Genomic DNA, 22,739 nt, shown 5'->3' with positions numbered 1-22,739 from the left:
AGTTGAACGCAATTAAAGATGTGCCCCAAAAAAAAAATTCTGTATTTAATCTCTCTGCCTCCGCGCGACCCCAAAGCTTCTAAGCCGATGGCGCTTCTCCGCAGAATCCTGAAACAAAAAAGAAAAAAAAGTTTGAAAAAAAGATACGATTGCAGCAGAGGAGCATGAAAAGAGAAGACGAACGACGGAACGAGTCTCACTCCGCGCGACCCAGACGAACGCCGAACGCGCCATCTCCGCGCGACCCAAACGAAGGCGCCATCTCCTCCGCCTCCGCGCGACCCAAACGAGAGCCTCTCCTCCGCGCCATCTCCTCCGCGCGCGCGTCAAGTCCGACCGAGCCCTGCTAAATCAAGGTGAGGAATTAGAAAATTCTCCCCAAATTTTCATACAAATAATTGATTTAAGCCAAGGATTAGATTAGGCTGTGTTAATTAGCCAATATATGGATCATGAAAGAATTAGGGAAACACATACGGTGGCGACAAAGCAGCGGCGATTTGGTCTATTTCGGTCGAGCGTCGCCACCGCCTGGTTCTAAAATCCATGCGTCCCGTCTCTCCAGTTTTTGACTCGACTGAGTCTTCGTCGACGACCTTAATTTGGGCTTGGCTCATCTTGTCGCCGGTCAGCTTTCTTCACCGTCTACATTTCTAGTAAGTGATACGGTTCATGAAATGAAATATGACTTTGGGTCTGTATATATAGGGTAAATATAGATACGGTTCATCAAATCCAAAGAATAAATTTTAGGGTTTCTTCTTTGAATCTTTGAATGCTTTCATTTTCTCGGTCGTGCATTCTCACTCTCGTGTCGCCCTACCATAAGCATTCATTTTTGTTCTGTTTTTATATTAAATCTCAAGTTTTGGTTATAGTTAATTTGTCTTTTAAAATATATTGGTTCAATTTCAGGTCTTAACTGTCAATCAAAACACACACCATATTATGTATGAAAAATAAATTAGTAACATTGAAAATAGTATATGAAAGTTATTTAATATCCACTTCTATAGCCCGGCGGTAATATTTTGTTTTGAAGATTTTTATTGAAATGATTTTCCAAACTGGTATCCTTTTAAGCGACGAACAGTCCGGTTCTCCGCTGCACATCACCGTCGGACATCGACGCTGCTCGTCGCCGTCATTCTCCGTCGGTTATCTTCTATGGTCTCCGCTCCTCTCGGATAGCCCAAAATATTTTCAGGACCGGCCTGCCACAATAGAATCAAAGGTTAGGGTTTTTATTTTATTTTATAAACTTTCATGGTTGAATTATTTTGTAAAGGAAATTAACCTGTTTTGGAATGTTTATGTAGTGATTTTCGTAGTATCTCGGCCCTTTCTGAAAAATTCCAACCCCAATTGGCCATGAGAAATCCATGTTGAGGTTTTTTTTTCCCAATTTGCTATGTTTTCCGAAATTGGTTGAGGCTTAAGCATGTTTTTCAATTTGCTATGTTTTTCTACTAGTGTGTGCTTTTGATTCGGGTGCATTTGTGACAATTTTGCAATGGTTTTGTGTATTTTCTCTGAATTTTCGGTGTTATTTTTTTCAGATTTCAAGAAGGAACTGAGGTCGCTGAACAGAGAATTGTTGCTATACGATTTGGAGCTCGCCGATTGCCTGGTCGAGAGGCCTTCACAGTACGCCGATTTGGAAAATTCAAGACATATCTCTCATTTTCAAAAACTTGCATCACCTCCTCACTTCTTTACGGCCTCATCAGGTAATTTTTGTTTTTTTGTTTGTTTTTTGAATGGTCTTGTTACTGAATTGAGGGTTCAAGTCTCAATCCTCTTTCTCAGGCAGTATTGTTGATGTTTATAATTAATTCAATATTCAAGAGGTAAAACTCTTCTGTTAATGAACTTTATACCTGTTATCTATTAGAAAATCTTTTACAAGGAATAGTTGTGGCTTGAAGCTTTTTAAGAAGAGGTATGTGTGTGCTGGTAAAATCTTATTTTCATACCAGCTTTGACTCTTAATATGTGTGTGCTCTGTCTATCCAAGGAATTGCACAATGAAATTAGTCTATCACTTGCTCGAAAACATGAACAAAACACAATATTTTTAAGGTCTTGCGTGCATGTTGATTTCGATACAAAAGATTACGAATCTGAACATTTTATTGAAGCCCTAACTGGAACAAAAAATTAAGGCCCAAAATGAGTGAGCCAAAAGAGGAAATTCCTAGCAATCAACTTGCGAGATACACCATTTTCGGCAAGCTCCTAGCAAGAGAGCGAGAACTCCAGATGGTAATTCCTCTCTCCCGGCTCGGTAATCAGAATTTTAATAACAAGCTTATAGCTAGGGGGTTATAAATGAATATACTTAGATGTTGTGATATTTTGATAATAGTTTGCTATAGAAAAGTTAGAAGTTATAAGATATGAGTGTCTTGATTTCCATCATTTTGTAATTCCTTCCTTATCAATGTTACTAAAATATCAGCTCATTACAGTTTTGTGTTTTGTGTTTTTATTTTATTTTAACAGCTACCAGGAAAGGGTCTAGATCATGTTCGTGCGGATGCTGATATTAGCAGAACTTTTAATGGCGTTTAAAGAATGAAGGCCATTAAATGTCCCAGTGTTCACGTGGCTGCTGACATGGCAGAACTTTTAATGGCGTTTAAAAAATGAAGGCCATTAAATGTCCTAGTCCACGTCGTCACATTTAATGGCGTTTTTTCATTTAAGCGCCATCGTAGACTTTTAATGTCGCCTCTTTTAATGACGTTTATAAAGTGCCATTAAATATATTTAATGGCGCATTTTGAACGCCATTAAAGGCATTTTTTCTACTAGTGTTAGTACTTCACCAATAGGCCTTGTTCGGAATCACATAGTGAGTCCGAACTCTGACTTTCTCAAATGAGAATACGTAGGCTGTGAAATGGCATGTCTCATTTCAGGATTAAGGTAAGCACGATGCAATTCATACGTAGTGACTTCGAGACATAAGAGGTTAAATGGTTTGTTCTTATTTTGTCTCTAGAAGTGTACTGGTCAATTCAGTACCTTCGGAAGATACCTAGAAGAACTATAGACTCTCCAACTCTCAATGCCCCATAACCAGACATCATAGATTCTCCTAACAATCATACTGAGGTCTATAGTCCTTTCACCCTTAGATTGTGAATATATCGTTTTAAGCAAACTACGAAGAGTTTGTTCATGCAAATCTACATTTGTCTCTTTGTAAGTTGTTTAGTTTGTTTATGGACTAAAGACTAATGTTTTATCATAAAGCTTCAAACAGACAAGGAAGAATGAATGAACGTTTGAACTTTTTATCAATGAATAAGCAATTACAAGCAAGAGTCTTCATGAGACTTTATTACATCAAATGTACAATATAAAGACTACAACTCTTCTTGTGGTCACCATTGACAATAAGAAGGTCCCTTTTTCGTCCATGTGGGACTAGGGGCGCGCGCGCCGTCAAGTGGAGGCGCACGGCGCACAACGCGCGGCGCAGAGACCGCGGCGCGCGGGTCACTGGGCGCGGCGCGGGATGCACGGCGCATAGGGCGCGCGATGCGGGCTTGTCTTGGCGTGGCGCGCGGTCTGTCTGGCGCGACGCGCGACTTGCTGGGCGTGGCTGGCCGGCGCGGCGTGCTGTGCGCACGGTGCATGGCTCGTCTCGTCGGACTCTTGTGGGCCTTAGGGGTCTTCGGACACCACGCTTGTCACGCAAAATATGAAGGTCTCTACTTGACAAGAGTGACTCGATTCGATGAGCAAGGCTCGACGAGAGTGACTAGAGGCTCGACTCGAGGAGAATGACTCGATGCTCGACTCGAGGAGAACGACTCGAGGCTCGACTGAGGGAGCGAAGCTCGACTTGAATATAACAACTCGAGGCTCGACTTGGAGAGGACGACTCGAGGCTCAACTCGAGGAGAAAGACTCGAGGCTCGACTCGAGGAGCGAAGCTTGACTCGAGGAGAACGACTCGAGGCTTGACTTGAGGAGAATGACTCAAGGCTCGACTCGAGGAGCAAGGCTCGACTCGAGGAGAATTACTCAACTCTAGGAGCGAGGCTCGACTTGAGGAGCTGAGAGTTTGGCACAAGGGCTTGCCGGTTGACTCATGATGGAAGACTCGCCGTTCTTTAGGACCTCCGGCCTGACTATTGGCCCTCTGAGCGGCGCGTCTTTTCGGCGTTCCAGGTTTTCCGAAAACGACTGACAACATTAGCCCCCCAAGTTCAGCGCTCGGGAGGCCTCGGGCGGTGAACTTTTAGTTGCTTCTGCCGGGTGTTTGAGGTAAATTTATTTCCCAAGGCTTTGTCGTCGCGAAGCCTTCGTGGTTACGAAGTATGTTCTCACAATTGCAAGTATGCTCTCTTGCTTTTCCGTCTCTTTCAACATGATCGTGTGATCAACACGTGGAGGAGGGTCCAAGCGGATACGAGGCGTAGCTCAACGTGGGCGAGGTCGACGCAATTGCACCCATCGCTCTAGCCCCGGAGCGTCGGGGACATGCTTGCGCAAGTAGGGCGTGCATTCTTGCAGAGGCGTGTCGGCGTGTCATGGGTTGTTGATCTTTTGGTGAAGTCACACCCAAGTCTTTCTTCGATGGTGTTTTGTTTTGATGATATCATCAACCCGGAGTCCATGGGACTCGACAGTGACTAGGAGGGCGACGATTGTATAATCGTGACCTATTAGGGGAAGATCATGGCTTCCGTCTCGGCCAGCTTGGAAGGCGACTGCACTTTTGCATTTTGCAAAGGCGTGCTCATTCCGAGGTCTCAAAGATAGAGGTCGATGCTGCGTGCTGATGCTTCAAGAAGACGGAGTGGCATCTGGTGGAAGGCTCTACCGCACCGGAGGGCTTCGATTGCTCATGGATCAATGCTCAAAGTTCGATCATGCATCAAGCATAAGTCGGTCTCACGGGGCATCCGCCATTCTAGCTTTGGTGATGCTTCTCCGTCTGCATTCGAAAGATCGACCCTTATTCCCCAGGTGTGAGCGCGGGTCTCTGTTAAAGACGCGAAGGGACATCGTAACGAGTAGTGATGTGGACTTCTTCTGTTATGGCATTTTTGACGTCCAGAAAGTAAGTTTCCCTCTGTTAGTTTGTTTTGTTTTGCAATAATCTCGCTTTGGCTAGCATGTTCTTCAAATTGTTTCAGGCGTTTACTCGAGGAGCGGGACTCGACTCGAGGAGAATGACTCGACTCGAGGAGCAAGGCTCGACTCAAGGAGAGTGACTCAACTCGAGGAGCGAGGCTCGACACGAGGAGAGTGACTTGACTTAAGGAGTAAGGCTCGACTCGAGGAGAAGGACTCGACTCGAGGAGCAAGGCTCGACTCGAGGAGAATGAATCGACTCAAAGAGCAAGGCTCGACTCGAGGAGAATGACTCGACTCGAGGAGCAAGGCTCGACTCGAGGATATGACTCGACTCGAGGAGCAAGGCTCGACTCGAGGAGAATGACTCGACTCGAGTACCAAGGCTCGACTCGAGGAGGATGACTCGACTCGACGAGCAAGGCTCGACTCGAGGAGGATGACTGGACTCGAGGAGCAAAGCTCGACTCGAGGAGAATGACTCGACTCGAGGAGTGAGGCTTGACTCGAGGAGAATGACTCGACTCGAGGAGCAAGGCTTAACTCGAGGAGAATGACTCGACTCGGGGAGCGAAGCTCGACTCGAGGAGAATGACTCGACTCGGGGAGCAAGGCTCGACTCGAGGATAGTAAATTGACTCGAGGAGTGAAGCTCGACTCGAGGAAAATGACTCGACTCGAGGAGCGAGGCTCGACTCGAGGAAAATGACTCGACTCGAGGAGCAAGGCTTAACTCTAGGAGAATGACTCGACTCGGGGAGCAAAGCTCGGCTCGAGAAGATTCTACACGACCTCATTCTTCGCCTGGGACTCTTCCAGGAGGTGCTTGCTCGAGCGAAGTCTCAACTAGCTCAGGCCGAGAGAGGTTCTTGAGTCTCCCAAGGTGAGTGTGACCACACTTAGTTGACGGTGGCGAAGATGGCCTAATCTGCGCCTAGTATGGTGGTTTAGGTGCGCCTTGTGGCGGCTTCAAGTGTATTGCGATTAGTCATCATATGCAACTCCTTGTGGCGACTCAGAGCGCGTCGTGAGAGACGATCATGTGCATCGTTTAGGCCTCTTAGGCACGTCGCGAGGGATGGCCTAGATGTGCCATGTAGGCTACCTAGGTGTGCCGTATAGGCGTTTTAGATGTGCCATGTAGGCATCTTAAGTGCGCCATGTAGGCGTCTTAGGTGCGTCGCGAGGGACGACTTGGTTGTGCCACATAGGCGTCCTACGTGCGCCATGTAGGCGTCTTAGGTGCGTAACGAAGGACGACTTGGTTGCACCATGTAGGCGTCTTACGTGCGCCATGTAGGCGTTTTAGATGCGTCGCGAGGGATGACTTGGTTGCGCCGTGTAGGTGTCTTAGGTGCGCCATGTACGCGTCTTAAGCCTGCATCTCTGGGATGTCTTATGGCGCACCGTGGAGGCGTCTTGAGCCTGCATCTCTGGGATGCCTTATGGCGCTCCGCGGAGGCGTCTTCAGCCTGCATCTCTGGGATGTCTTATGGCGCACCGCGGAGGCGTCTTGAGCCTACTTCTCTGGCATGTCTTATGGCGCGCCGCGGAGGCGTCTTGTGTGCGGCATGTAGGCGGCTTCGGTGCGCCATGTAGGCGTCTTAAGCGCGTCGCGAGGGACGACTTTAGCCTACATCTCTGGGATGTCTTATGGCGCGCCATGGAGGCGTCTTCAGCCTGCATCACTGGGATGTCTTATGGAGCGCCGCGGAGGCATCTTCAGCCTACATCTCTGGGATGTTTTATGGCGCGCCGCGGAGGCGTCTTGAGCCTGCATCTCTGGGATGTCTTATGGCGCGCTCGGAGGCGTCTTCAGTCTGCATCTCTGGGATGTCTTATGGCGCGCCGGGGAGGCGTCTTGAGCCTGCATCTCTGGGATGTCTTATGGCGCGCCGCGGAGGCATCTTGGGCTTGCATTTCTGGGATGGCTTATGGCGCGCCGCGGAGGCGTCTTTAGCCTGCATCTCATGGATGTCTTATGGCGCCGCGGAGGCGTTTTAGTTGAACGCTCATTCCCGTTTATGTTCGGGTGTTTTGTTTTGGTGGAGCGTACTTTCTTGAGGATTTTGAGTGTACTTACCGTTGCCTATGTCACTAGCCCCCCGAGTTTTTGGGTTTATGTTGTCGCAGTTTTTCGGACAACGATTTAGGAGTCACAGACGGTCAGACCCAAGGCCGGACCAAGTGGTCTCGTGTTAACTCGAGCGTGTCGGACTTGGTATCCCAAGTCGTCCCTTAGCTATCTATGGTATCTATCTCGTCCAAGCACCTGAAAAGCGAGAAGAAAAGGTGTGAACTACAAAGGGAAACCAGGGGGGTTGCCCCTGTTTACCTCTCCGACGCTCAACATTAGTAAGATTGAGGTGGTTTGTAGAGGGTTTAGTGTTTAGGGGTCGAGACTTGAGAGAAACGAGCGAGGTACGAGTTTGGCAGCGTTTCAGTACTCAAGAATGGATTACCTGGACAAGGAAAGGGACCGCCGGCTCTGAGCCGGCCTTGGACGAGCGCCGGCTCTGAGGCGCCCTTGGATGAGCGCCGGCTCTGAGCCGGCCTTGGACGAGCGCCGGCTCTAAGCCGGCCTTGGACGGGCGCCGGCTCTGAGTCGGCCGCGCGCGCGGGAGTCTCAGGACGGCCGCCAGCGTGGCCGTCGTCGATCAACCGGGCCGAGACGGACCGGTAACATTAGCCCCCCGAGTTTATCATCGATTGTAAATCGCGTGGTAAACTCAAAGTCAAACGTTGGCCCATCGGAGAAGCCCGTCGCCAAGAGGTATGTTCCGACGTCTTTTAATTTTTTTTCTGTCGATCATGCTTGCCTCGTTATTCGCGCCCATGGACCCCATTGACCACCTATCGGGGTGTGGGACCATTGAAGGCGACTTGCATGATTTGTTAGAGGACAACCACGTGGACTTGGATGTTTTTTGGGCTCAATTTTCGCCCCCACCAACGATCCCCGATACACGGTATTCGTCGCACTCGATCAACGCTATCGAGATGACCGGAGATGACCTCTTATTGGTGGAGGCGTGGCTGGCCGACGAGGGAGATGGCGCGCGTGCCGGAGATGGCCAGCGCCGGCAGGGGGACGCCGGGGACAGCGCGCGCGCCGGAGGAGGCGCCTGGGCTCGGGGCGGCGCCGGCGGCACTGGAGACGTCGGGGAGGACCCGCCCAGGCCGGGGAACGATGCCCCTCTGCCTGCCGGTGGCCTGGGCGACGCGCGTGTGCCGTAGCCGGCCGCGCCTGGAGCGGCCGGCGCAGGAGGAGAAGCGCCGGAGGAGGGCGACGTCGGGGGGGACGCCCTGACCAGGGGCGGCACGATCTGGGTCGACCCCAGCTCCGAAGAAGCCCTAACCCGACCAAGCTGGACCGACCAGGCGCTCACCAGGCGCGTTGACGAGGGAGAACGCCCGGGCGGCGTGAGCGAACCCAGGGTGGCCGCGCGCGGCGAAGCCGGCGCCGAGAGGGGCGCGCCGGCCGACCTCGACGTCGTCTGGGTCGATCCTGACACGGGGGAGGCCTCTGCTCGGCCGGTGGCAGCCGTCGGGTGGCCTGCAGGTCGCGCGCGGGAGGACAGCCGTCGGGGCCTGGTCGCGCCGGCGATGGCGCGCGCTGCTGGAGGGTCGTCGGCGCCGGGCGACACCGCCCAGGGAGGGGCCGACGCCGGGCAGGAGGCGGCCCGGCCAAGTGGCGCCGGCCATGGGGCGGCTGCCTGCCCAGCCATTGGGCAAACCCTAGGCCCCATTGGGCCGGGCCTGGGCGAGGAGAACGCAGCCGGCCAGGAGACGGGCTGGGCCGGTGCGCGCGAGGAAGGCCCAACCGGCTGGGGGCCGGACGGGGCCGTTGGGCTGCATGCGCGCGAGGAGGGCCTGGCCAGCCGTGAGCTGAGCCGGGCTGGTGGGCCGGACGCGCCTGGGACGAGTGCTGGGACGCCCGGGCAGGGCTCATGGGCCGGAGACCCGACTGGCCGAGAGCTGGGCCGGGCCGACGGGCCTGACGCACGCGCTGGAGGCCGGAGGTCGCCTAGGCCAGACCCGCGCGTGGAGGAGCCACCTAGACAGGAGATGGGCTGGGTCCTCGGGCTTGACGCACGCACATGAGGGAGCGTCGCCGACCACAGGTCGGGCCGGCCTGATGGCGGCGACCTGGCCGGCCGGCAGCCGGTCGGGCGCTCAGGCAACTCTGCCGGGACCGAGGGGAGCCGTCCGGCTCGAGCGGGCGGCCGCGAGGGGGTCACCCCCTGCTTGGGCAATGTCCCGGACTCCGAACGCTCCGGTGACTCGTCGAGCCGTCGCGTAGCACCTGCGGCGAGGGTACTTTCTTCCACTGCGCGGGAGGAAACGTGGGCCTCAATCTTCCCGATAGGAGAGTCGGCCGTACGGGGCAACCTCGACTGCTCGTGTGTCGACGTCCGGAGCTTGATTTCCATTGCCAGCTTCGTAAGTCTGAGGAAACGCTACAGCATCCAGGAGTCTTAGTCAATCCTCAGACCGTTGCCCGACGATCTTCCGACCCGTCCTCGAAAAGGGTATGCCGCGGTCCACGAGGCGAGTCTTCGCGGGGGATTAAGGTTGCCTTTTCAACCGGTTATCCAAGAGTTGTTGGTTCGATTGGGGGTACACGCTTTGCAGATGTCCCCGGCCTTCTACCGACTGGTCGCGGCGTGTCGCATGATGCTTTATCGGGCGAAGAAAAGGGTCGTCACTGCCAACGACATCCAGGGCCTCATGATGGTACGAGGGGTGCCCGGGAAGCCGGGCTTCTACTTAGCGTCACACCGTAAGCGCTTCGCCATAATTAGCAAGGTTAACTCGAAGCACAGATACCCTTGGATATGCGTGTCCGAGTCAGCCTTCGGGATCGCGCCTCTCTTTTTCGGCCCCGCGGCCGATTTTCCACCCGTGGGCGATATCGAGGGTTCCGAGCTTGACGCGGTGATCAGGGTGGTCCCGGAAACAAGGCGGCAAGGACCGCACTTTGAATCCCCATACTTAATGGCGAGGACCGGGTGGTTCACGCCTGGTGACGACGCTCCCCCGTGCCCGGGCCTCGGCGCGGAGGCTACGGAGGACCCCGAATCAGAGGCGGGGGGCTCGTCTGCTCCTCCCCCCGATGTGGGGGGTACTAACCATTTATATGCTTTCCATTATTGCACGTTCCATTGTATTGCATTCTAACCTGTCCTCTCTTTATCTTTTTAAGATACCATGACCCGGCGACATCGACCGCGCACGCAAGTACCGAGGGTGGCACTCGACGTCGAAGCCGTGACCGCGGCTCAACCACAAGCCGAGGCTCGCCATGGGTGGTTTCCAACGCGGGCGAGGAACGAGGCGAACTCCTCGAACAAGCGACCATCATCGCCGACCCTCCCCGGCTCGTCCTCCGGCCACAAGCGCGCTAATACATCGGCGGTGCCAGACGGCATGGAATCGATGCTCCTAGCGGAGGCGGCAGAGCTGAGGGATCAATGCTCTCGAGGGATCCTTGAAACTCTCTACGGGATTTCAAGAGTCTCCTGACGGCGAACGACCTCGAGGACTTCCGGAGTGGGATTGGCGACGCCTGAAAGGTACGATTCGCTTGCTTGTCTTATGTGCAACCATTATGCTTATTTCGATCGCACGTATATTGTTTGTTTCCACAGATGCTTGCGCGTCAAGAACGGAGCGACCGTATCCTCCGGGACCTCCTGCGTCGCATGCAGATCATGGAGAAGGACAAGGAGAGCACGGCGGCCGCCCATGCTGCCACTCTGGCGGGGGTCCGCACCGCCCAAGAGTTTCAAGCGCTCGAGGAGGAACTGAAGCGAGCCCGTGAGGAGGCGGCGGCCGAGAAATTGCTCCGTATGGGAGAGAAGGCATCTCGGGAGAAGGCTGAGCAGGCGGCTGACACCTTCCTAGGGGAGACAAAGAAACTCCAGGCGGCGCTCTCGAGCCGGGACGAGGAGCTGAGCATCGTCCATGCTCGACTGTCAGCGAGCGAGATCTCCCGGGTCAAGGCCGAGAGGGAGAGGGATACTTTATGAGCGGAGGTGCAGACCCTCGCCGAGGAGAAGGACGATGCCGTGCGATCCAAGACGGAGGTGGAGGAGGACTGGGACCTCTCGTTGGAGGTGGCCCGTTACGAGGTGGCCATGCGGGTCAAAGACGCGACTCCGGAGGAGAACGCGTCTCGCGGGGTCACGTTTTCCTTCTTTGATGCCATGTTTCCTCCTCTGGATGACGAGTTGCCATAGGACGACCTGCCTCCCGAAGTCCCTGCGGAGGCCGCCCAATCGTCAAACTGTCGGTCTGATGGAGAAGCCGTTGGCGGGCCGGGCGCCCCTCGTCCCGAAGACGACGAAGAGCAGATCGACTATGGCTCAGAGTAGCCAGGTTTTCTTTGGTTTTCTACGCACTTGTTTAGCGCTCGCTTTACGCTTCCTTCCGGATTTTTGTTATGTTTGACATGTATCGTACTTTCGCGCTTTTCTTGTTGGGTTGATTGTATAACATTTCCCTGCTTTGATTGAAGCCTTTTTATTCGTTATGCGCCTTATTTTCTCGACTTGCTATGGTTAGTGTAATCGATTTGCGCAATTTGAACAATGCGTGTCTTACGAACTCGGCTTACTATGTCTAGCGTAACCGGTTTGCACGGCTTACTGCTGCATTTGGCGGCGAAGTTTCCCGCGGACGCTGACTAGACCAGTTTCATCCGACGGGTGCGATTCTCGGCCATCCCTTCGTGACTCGCTGCCTGTCGGCGTGTGCGAGCTGGGCGGCCGTCGCGCTCATCTTCCGGCGAGTACGCTACCTATCGGCGTGCGTATCGGGACGAGCTTGCAGTTCCCAGTGAGCGTGGTACTTGTCGGTACGCGTGTCACGTTTTGGGTTTTGACTGCCGGGATCGACGATCCGGCGTGCGGACGTGATCCGTCGACGCCTTACTTCCTATCGGTGTGCAAGACGCTGTTGGAATCGATCTAGGGTTTAAGAAAAAGTTTAACGCTTCGTTAAGCGGCGGAATTTTAAAAATTTTCTTTTTAAGTAAAACTAGTTTTTACTAACGTAGACAAGAGCATATGCATGTAAATAAAAACTAATATGAGCTATTAAAGTTACTAACCTTTCTTGAAGCTTGAACCTTGTAGAAGCTTTTGGAAAGTTGCAACGCTCGTCTCCCCTCGCAGCACGTCTCTCTTCCTTTCCTTGGCACCTCGAGCAACCACGAAAGTTTCTATCACTAAATCACTCGAAAAGAAGGAATCAGTGAGTGGGCACTTTTAAACACTACGACTTGAGAACGAGTCTCGAAGTCGCAGAGCTAAAGACTAGGTCGAGTGAGGACCTAGGTGCCAAGACAAGAGAAAACCGAAAATAAACTAGAGAGAGAGAGAAGAGGACTTCGGCCAAGTTCTAGAGAGAGAGTCTCTCAAATCTCTTAAACTTGGATGAATGAATTGTGAGGAAATGAGGCTCCTATTTATAGGAGAGGCTTTACCTTCAATAAGGTAGTTTCCTCTTCTATAGAATATCACATATTCATGAGCAAATATTGCCTCTTTCCCACTTGAGAAACTCGGCCAAACAAGGCTTCTAGAAGCCTTGATTTGTTTCCAATTTTGTTCATGGCTTGCCTTTTCTCTCAACATGGCCGATAACCCTAGTGCATCTACATGCAAACTTGTTTCCTCTTTTTATTTTGGCAAGTATCTAAATACATTTATGCACAAAATAAACTCCCTTTCTTTCTTAGGGTTGGGCGCCCAAGGCCTTCTAGAAAAGGCTTCTAGAAGCTTTTCCATTTGTTCATGACAACATGAAAAAGGCCCATTAAGAATTTTCAATAAAATTCTTATGAAATGAAATTAATTCACAAGGCCCAATGATCAAGTCATGGCCGAGTGAAACATGTCATAAAATGACCTTGTCAAAAATTTATTGACATTCATTTCATCGTTTGTCTCAAAAGACAAAAATACCCTTTTCACTATTTTCGTTCTTGTTTTGACTTAGCTTCCAGTTTAACTATTCCTATCGATGTGATTCGTGACAGTGACCTCATGGACCCAAATGAACAAAGCTTTAGCTAAACACTTGGACTCAAAAGTTCACAAACCTTTTCCAAGTTTAGCTTAATGCCAACTGACTCCACTAAAGAGCTGACATTGAAAATCTCTCGGTTCAAATGAATTTATTTTCTACTCAAGAATTCACCTAATTATAATGAGCGGATCCACCGAATATTATCTATGCTACCCTTCATGAATGTCATCAGCTAGTCGGGATTTACTAAATTACCATTTTACCCTTCTAGCTGTTATTTCCTCAACTCCTTTGTCGCTTGTGAATAAGTTAGAAACAATGTATTGACGAGGAGCTAACAAGTCACATTGTTTCATCCAAAAGAGTCAGGACTCAATTTGGACACTGGCCAGTTCATTTATTCACACTCCAAGGAACAAAGCATGAGGTGACATACATTGCATTTCAGCAATCTTGTACATGAATTCCATATATATGAGAACTTCACAAAGTTACTCATGACAGACTCACAACTTAGTACTTCACCAATAGGCCTTGTTCGGAATCACATAGTGAGTCCGAACTTTGACTTTCTCAAATGAGAATACTAAGGTGTGAAATGGCATGTCTCATTTCAGGATTAAGGTAAGCATGATGCAATTCATACATAGTGACTTCGAGACATAAGAGGTTAAATGGTTTGTTCTTATCTTGTCTCTAGAAGTGCACTGGTCAATTCAGTACCTTCGGAAGATACCTAGAAGAACTATAGAGTTCCTAACTCTCATTGCCTCATAACCAGACATCATAGATTCTTCTAACAATCATACTGAGGTCAATAGTCCTTTGACCCTAAGATTGCGAATATATCGTTTTAAGCAAACTACGAAGAGTTTGTTCATGCAAATCTACATTTGTCTCTTCGTAAGTTGTTAGGTTTGTTTATGGACTAAAAGACTATGGTTTTATCATAAAGCTTCAGACAAGGAAGATTGAATGAACGTTTCAACTTTATTAATGAATGAATAGGCAATTACAAGCAAGAGTCTTCATGAGACTTTATTACATCAAATGTTCAAAATAAAGACTACAACTCTTCTTGTGGGCACCATTGACAACAGACGCAACATTGCGCGAGAGTGTCGCAGCGAAAGACGTGCGAGGTCGGAGGTCCGGTGCGCGGATCCAACTTGTCGACGTTTCGCTATCTCTCGGCGTACGAATTTGACTCGTGCGAGAGCGTCGCACGAGGGACGTGCGGGGTCGGAGGTCCGGTGCGCGGATCCGATTTGTGGACGTTTCGCCACCTCTCGGTGCGTGAAAAGTGGAGTAAATGAGCTAGTTACCCTCATTATATCCTCCTTAGCCCTCCGAGTTTCTTGGGTGCTCGTAGAGGAGACTAGAAATTATAATAATACTTTGAAGCGAAATGTAATTCATTATAATGTTGAAATGGTTAAAAAATTACATCCCAGGCCGTTGGCCGAACTTGAAATTTAAAATTGTCTTTGCTAAAATCGAAAATAGCATGAAAACAACAAAACGTAAAGTGGACGAATGAACATCTATTGGTAGTATTGCCGAAGGTGCTCCGCGTTCCACGGGTGCGTGAACACTAGTCCCTCCAGGTTCTCGAGCTCGTACGTGCCGTTGTGGATGGCTCGGCGCACATGGTACGGGCCTTCCCAGGTGGGGCCTAGAACTCCCGCACCTTGCACCTTGGTGTTTTGGAACACCCTTCGAAGAACGAGGCTCCCGTCGGCGAACTTCCGCAGCTTGATCTTGGAATTGTAGTACTTCTCGACCTTCCTCTTTTGTGCAGCAAGCCGGGTGAGTGCGTCCGCCCTCCTCTCGTCTATGAGGTCTAACTCGAGCCTGATTGCGTCGTTGTTGGTGGCTTCTTCATACTCCTCGATGCGCAAGGTCGGTAGCTTAGTCTCGACGGGTACCACGGCCTCGACGCCGAACGCGAGAGCGAAAGGGGTTTCGCCGGTCGCATTTCGAACGGTGGTGCGGTACGCCCATAAGACCATGGGGAGCTCGTCGGCCCAAGCCCCCTTTCTTTCCTCCAACTTCTTCTTCAAGTTCTCTTTGATTGTCTTGTTAACCGCCTCGACCTGACCGTTGGCTTGAGGATGGCGGGGAGAGGAGAAAGTCTTGCTAATGCCCAGTTGTTCGCACATTTCTCAGAGGCGCGCATTGTCGAATTGTTTCCCGTTGTCAGTTACAATTGATGCGGGGATCCCGAAGCGGCAAACGATGCTTTTCCAAATGAACCTTGTCGTGTTCGCCTCGGTGATCTTCGCTAGCGGCTCAGCCTTGTTGGAATCGATCTAGGGTTTGAGAAAATAATTAACGCTTCGGTAAGCGGCGGAATTTGAAAAATTTTCTTTTACAAGTAAAACAGTTTTTACTAACCTAGACAAGTGCAAGTACATGTAATTAAAAACTAATATGAGCTAGAAGTTTACTAACCTTTCTTGAAGCTTGAACTTTGAAGAAGCTTGTGGGAAGTTTGCAACGCTCGTCTCCCCTCGCAGCACGTCTCTCTTTCTTTCCTCGGCACCTCGAGCCACCACGAAAGTTTCTATCACTAAATCACTCGAAGAGAAGGAATAAGTGAGTGGGCACTTTTAAACGCTACGACTTAAGTACGAGTCTCAAAGTCGCAGAGCTAAAGACTAGGTCGAGTGAGGACCTAGGTGCCAAGACAAGAAAAAATCGAAAATAAACTAGAGAGAGAGAGAGAGGATTTTCGGCCAACAATGTCTAGAGAGAGAGTCTCTCAATCTCTAACTTATGTTGAATGAATGGAATGAAGGGAATGAGGCCTCTATTTATAGGGGAGGTTTTACCTTCAATAAGGTAGTTTCCTCTTTCATTGAATATCACATATTCATGAGCAAATATTGCTCTCCTTCCCTTAGAGTCACTCGGCCAAATAGGCTTCTAGAAGCCCTTGGATTTGTTCATGATAACATGAGAAAAGCCCATTAAGAATTTTCAATAAAATTCTTACGAAATGAAATTAATTCACAAGGCCCAATAATCAAGTTATGGCCGAGTGACATTAAGTCATCAAATGAACTTGTCAAAAAATTTATTGACATTCATTTCATCATATGTCTCAAAAGACAAAAATACCCTTTTGACTATTTTCGTTCTTGTTTTGACTTAGCTTCCAGTTTAACTATTCCTATCCATGTGATTCGTGACAGTGACCTCATGGACCCAAATGAACAAAGCTTGAGCTACAAACTTGGACTCAAAAGTTCACAAACCTTTTCCAAGTTTAGCTTAATACCAACTGAATCCACTAAAGAGCTGACACTGAAAATCTCTCGGTTCAAATGAATTTGTTTTCTACTCAAGAAGTCAACCTAATTATGATGAGCTGATCCACTGAATATTATCTATGTTTACCCTTCATAAATGTCATCAGCTAGTCGGGATTTACTAAATTACCATTTTACCCTTCTAGCTGTTATTTCCTCAACTCCTTTGTCGCTTGTGAATAAGTTAGAAACAATGATGAGCTGATCCACTGAATATTATCTATGTTTACCCTTCATAAATGTCATCATCTAGTCGGGATTTACTAAATTACCATTTTACCCTTCTAGCTGTTATTTCCTCAACTCCTTTGTCGCTTGTGAATAAGTTAGAAACAATGTATTGACAAGGAGCTAACAAGTAACATTGTTTCATCCAAAAGAGTCAGGACTCAATTTGGACACTGGCCTGTTCATTTATTCACACTCCAAGGAACAAAGCATGAGGTGACATACATTGCATTTCAGCAATCTTGTACATGAATTCCATATCTATGAGAACTTCACAAAGTTACTCATGAAATTCTCACAACTTAGTACTTCACCAATAGGCCCTGTTCGGAATCACATAGTGAGTCCGAACTTTGACTTTCTCAAATGAGAATACGTAAGCTGTGAAATGGCATGTCTCATTTCAGGATTAAGGTAAGCATGATGCAATTCATACATAGTGACTTCGAGACATAAGAGGTTAAATGGTTTGTTCTTATCTTGTCTCTAGAAGTGCACTGGTCAATTCAGTACCTTCGGAAGATACCTAGAAGAACTATAGAGTCTCCAACTCTCAATGCCTCATAACCAGACATCATAGATTCTTCTAACAATCATACTGAGGTCAATAGTCCTTTGACCCTTAGATTGCAAATATATCGTTTTAAGCAAACTACGGAGAGTTTGTTCATGCAAATCTACATTTGTCTCTTCGTAAGTTGTTTAGTTTGTTTATGGACTTCAGGCAAGGAAGATTGAATGAACGTTTCAACTTTTATTAATAAATAAGCAGTTACAAGCAAGAGTCTTCGTAAGACTATATGACATCAAATGTACATAAATACACACTACAACTCTTCTTGTGGGCAACATTGACAACAAACTCCCACTTGACTTAAAGAAGATATGTGTAGTCTTTCATGCCTAATCCCTCTCGATGTTGGTCGAAGACCATGTTCGCTAGGGCCATTGAATATTATCTATGTTTACCCTTCATGAATGTCATCAGCTAGTCGGGATTTACAAAATTACCATTTTACCCTTCTAGCTGTTATTTCCTTAACTACTTTGTCGCTTGTGAATAAGTTAGAAACAATGTATTGACGAGGAGCTAACAAGTCACATTGTTTCATCCAAAATTGTCAGGACTCAATTTGGACACTGGCCAGTTCATTTATTCACACTCCAAGGAACAAAGCATGAGGTGACATACATTGCATTTCAGCAATCTTGTACATGAATTCCATATCTATGAGAACTTCACCAAGTTACTCATGACAGACTCACAACTTAGTACTTCACCAATAGGCCTTGTTCGGAATCACATAGTGAGTCCGAACTTTGACTTTCTCAAATGAGAATACTAAGGTGTGAAATGGCATGTCTCATTTCAGGATTAAGGTAAGCATGATGCAATTCATACATAGTGACTTCGAGACATAAGAGGTTAAATGGTTTGTTCTTATATTGTCTCTAGAAGTGCACTGGTCAATTCAGTATCTTCGGAAGATACCTAGAAGAACTATAGAGTCTCCAACTCTCAATGCCTCATAACCAGACATCATAGATTCTTCTAACAATCATACTGAGGTCAATAGTCCTTTGACCCTAAGATCGCGAATATATCGTTTTAAGCAAACTACGAAGAGTTTGTTCATGCAAATCTACATTTGTCTCTTCGTAAGTTGTTAGGTTTGTTTATGGACTAAAAGACTAGGGTTTTATCATAAAGCTTCAGACAAGGAAGATTGAATGAACGTTTCAACTTTTTATTAATGAATAAGCAATTACAAGCAAGAGTCTTCGTAAGACTATATGACATCAAATGTACATAAATAGACACTACTACTCTTCTTGTGGGCACCATTGACAACACTTCGACCCATATCGGAGAAAGGTCGCTTAGTCATTTTTCCTTCTATACAGGATTCACAAGTAGGTAGTGAACCTATTGCAGAGGCTTGGAGTGGACCATCCCTCACAAATCTCTTAATCCTTTCTAGACTGATATGACCAAGTCTTAAGTGCCATAGGTACGTTGATTTTGTTAGATCGGACGATTCAGAAAGTTTGATCCTCTTTGGCTCCCTAATTAGATCATTATCTATTTCGGTGTCTAAAAGAGAAGGTTGAGTGGGATAGATGTAGAAAAGAGCATTCTTCATACATGCATCAGTGACAAAAGAATTATCAGGAAACGAAATGCGAATTCCATTCTTTATGAACTTTAAACAATAATCTTGCTCGAGAAGACGAGCAACGGATATTAAGTTCTTCCCAAAGGTAGGAACAAAATAAGCATTATTCAAGTTTAAAGTGCGGTCTTCAAAAGACAGCGTCACGGATCCCACAGCCTTCGCAAACACCAGGCTCCCATCACCCCATTTGAAACAGAACTCGCCTTCCTCTAAGCTTTTGGTTTTCTTGAAACCATTCAAGGAACAACAAATATGGTTAGTAGCAACGGAGTCAAGAATCCACGTTGATACATTATCAGCTACTAAGCATGCTTCAGTAACTAGTACAATATTATGTTCCTTTGCTTTGAAATAGGCAGGACAGTTCGTTTTATCGGCCTTGTGAGGTCTCTTCTTAGTTCCAGAGGCGGAGGCTTTTTGCTCAGTAGCATGTGCCTCTCCTTGATTCGTCTTTCTCTTATTGAGACCTACAGCAGTGTGAAGCTCCTTCATAAGCTCGGTAATAGTGTACTTTAGCTTTGTAATGGAGTAGTTCCGCATGAAGGTATCAAGAGACTCGGGGAGAGTTTCTAAGATCATATCTATGATATTCTTCCCATCAATCTCAGATCCTAGGATTTCCACTTCATTTAGGTAACTAATGATCAGCATCATATGGTCCCTAACAGGAGTCCTAGCCTTCATGCGACAGTTCATAAACTGTCGGACTGCTTGTAGCCTTGTTTGACGCCTTTGCCCTTCAAACATCTCAAGGGGATTGTAGAGCATGTCAGCGGCAGTCTCGATGTCACGATGTTACTCTTTCAGCATATTGTTCATAGATGCCAAGATATAGCACCTCACAATCTCATCGGATCGAAGACAGGCCGCTAAGGCGTCATTGTCCTCTTGAGTTTGAATCATCATTCGTCAGAGGAGGACTCGGGGTGGTGAGTACCCATTTGTGCTTGTTAACGGTAGGTATTATGTCGAGGTTATGTTTCGAATCTACGTAGTTTTCGTTTTCGAGTTTGATCGAGGAAAGAAAGATTGAGAGAAGGTTGAGACATGTTGCTTATATAAGTTGAAACAAGTTTATGATTAGTCTTTGGTTTAGGATTTAAGTTTTATTAAGACTTTTATAAAATCCAAAGGTGTTATAAACCAAACGATAATTTACTCCCTCAAGAGAAGGCCGCAAAAAATCTCCTTTTATAAGTAAATGACACATCATTAATGCTTAGCCAAGATGTCAATACATCAGCTTTGACTAGCCACCTTGTAAATTGGTTTGATCACTCATATCCTTTCGCAGAGCCTCAAGGGAGGATTACTAGGGATTGAGCCTAAGTGTGTAACCAACCACTTAGTCCAAAAGATCAGCTTTGAAAAACAATCCCCCAAGGGGAGGTCATCATTGCATCACTCTCGGACGTAGCTCATTGAGCAATGATCGAAGCAATAACGCCTGGGAGTACTCACATTTAAGTGAGGGTCGCAAGAGCGGCTCTTAGTCCCACGTTATTGCATCTTTCATTAGTGTTGGGGATCGTGGGTTACAAACAATGAATATAACCCTCCCACTTAGTTTTTGGAGTTGGTTCATCGACTCTTATAAGTTCGGAAACAAATTTCCTAGTTAGAGAGCGACAGAGCGGACAACTAGAAGAGAATCCTAGATCGACATGTTCAGAGCAGTATTAGTGCATAAAGGCACAAGGTACATACTCGATCTTTTCCTATTTTCTATTTCGGGAAAGTGCGTGAGGGAAGTGTGAACTTCAACTCACTCGAACACTTGAAAGTTTGAGATTACACATCTTTTTATTTTTCGGCTTGTCTACAAGGAGACCTCCCATTCAAATTTTCAAGAGCATATAGATTTTGAACATATGTGATATAGATATAGTTTTGAAAACATTTTGAAAATTTATTTGATTTGGATGACAAAATATTTTCAAGTTTGAAAGTGAAAACGGATTTTCAAAATTCAAACTAGTTTTGTAAAAATTCAATTTCAATTAATCTTTCAAAAATCAAAACTTTTAATCTTACACATCATGTTTATAATCATATGAAAAACATTTTTTCTCAAGAAAGTTTTCTCATTAGAGTTCTATAACTCATGGTAGTGGGGTTTGAACATCCGGATTTCTAAAAAACTGGAGTTTCAGATAGCCGCGCACCTCGGAGTAAAATCGCCATATCTGGCGCCTCCAATGTCCTTTTGAGCCGAAACCGGTGGCATTGGACAGAGGACAGACAGAGCTTTAATTGGATTTAAGAATCATTAAATTTCGATTTCCGAGCAGAGAGTTATGCCACTTTTAATGCGGGTTTACTCCAGCTCAAAGAAAAAGAAATAAATTAAAGCTTGGTCCTATTTAGGTGCGAAAAAGAATCAAGTGTAACGGAACGTTTTAAGATGTTGTTTAAAGCTTTTATTTGTGTTTTATTAGCAGGGTAATAACATAGAATAAAAGAAATAAGAACAAGCATAAAACGAATACGGTAAATAAAAGAAACTAGAAAGACAAAGTAACTAGTCACAAAATTTACTGAAATTTCTCAAACCTTTAAAACACGTTTTTCAATATAAAAAAAAATAAAAAATTTTAGAACTGATTCTAATGTGTTTTAAAAACATCCCAAACTCATAGAAAATCAACATGCTTTTTAATTTAAAGACAAGAGCATTAAATTAAAAAAAATCTAAGATTACAATTCTAACTTGTCACAAAATTAGTAAACTTTCGAAAACGATTTTCAAGCTCATAATTTTAAAAACATGTACATGCATCTCTTTGACCATAGCTCTGATACCATTTGTTGGAATCGATCTAGGGTTTGAGAAAATAATTAACGCTTCGGTAAGCGGCGGAATTTTAAAAAATTTCTTTTACAAGTAAAACAGTTTTTACTAACCTAGACAAGTGCAAGTACATGTAATTAAAAACTAATATGAGCTAGAAGTTTACTAACCTTTCTTGAAGCTTGAACTTTGAAGAAGCTTGTGGGAAGTTTGCAACGCTCGTCTCCCCTCGCAGCACGTCTCTCATTCTTTCCTCGGCACCTCGAGCAACCACGAAAGTTTCTATCACTAAATCACTCGAAGAGAAGGAATCAGTGAGTGGGCACTTTTAAACGCTACGACTTAAGAACGAGTCTCAAAGTCGCAGAGCTAAAGACTAGGTCGAGTGAGGACCTAGGTGCCAAGACAAGAAAAAATCGAAAATAAACTAGAGAGAGAGAGAGAGGATTTTCGGCCAACAATGTCTAGAGAGAGAGTCTCTCAATCTCTAACTTATGTTGAATGAATGGAATGAAGGGAATGAGGCCTCTATTTATAGGGGAGGTTTTACCTTCAATAAGGTAGTTTCCTCTTTCATTGAATATCACATATTCATGAGCAAATATTGCTCTCCTTCCCTTAGAGTTACTCGGCGAAATAGGCTTCTAGAAGCCCTTGGATTTGTTTCCTTTTTTGTTCCATTCCTTGCTTGGCCGATTACCCTAGTGCATCTACATGCAAATTTGTTTCCTCTTTTTCTTTTGGCAAGTATCTAAATACATTTATGCACAAAATAAACTCTTTCTCTTGGGTATTTTGGGCGCCCATCTCTCATCTAGAAGGAGCTTCTAGAAGCTTCTTCATTTGTTCATGATAACATGAGAAAAGCCCATTAAGAATTTTCAATAAAATTCTTACGAAATGAAATTAATTCACAAGGCCCAATAATCAAGTTATGGCTGAGTGACATTAAGTCATCAAATGAACTTGTCAAAAAATTTATTGACATTCATTTCATCATATGTCTCAAAAGACAAAAATACCCTTTTGACTATTTTCGTTCTTGTTTTGACTTAGCTTCCAGTTTAACTATTCCTATCCATGTGATTCGTGACAGTGACC

At 46.7% G+C, this 22,739-nt stretch overlaps 1 long non-coding RNA gene across 1 annotated transcript; it reads left to right on the top strand.

The window, feature by feature from the left end:
- Positions 1–1,093: 1,093 nt before the first annotated feature.
- Positions 1,094–2,531, top strand: LOC149402443 (uncharacterized). Its single transcript, XR_016296154.1, has 3 exons — positions 1,094–1,234; positions 1,560–1,730; positions 1,895–2,531. It is a non-coding gene; the product is annotated as an uncharacterized LOC149402443 (long non-coding RNA).
- Positions 2,532–22,739: the final 20,208 nt, after the last annotated feature.

The sequence above is a fragment of the Urtica dioica genome, chromosome 3, assembly GCF_054948205.1.
Source record: "Urtica dioica subsp. dioica isolate 48M chromosome 3, U.dioica_male_clone48M_v1_H2, whole genome shotgun sequence".
Classification (NCBI taxonomy): Eukaryota; Viridiplantae; Streptophyta; class Magnoliopsida; order Rosales; family Urticaceae; genus Urtica; species Urtica dioica.
The sequence above is the reverse complement of the archived record's forward strand: the minus strand, read 5'-3'. Positions and strand labels throughout refer to the sequence as shown.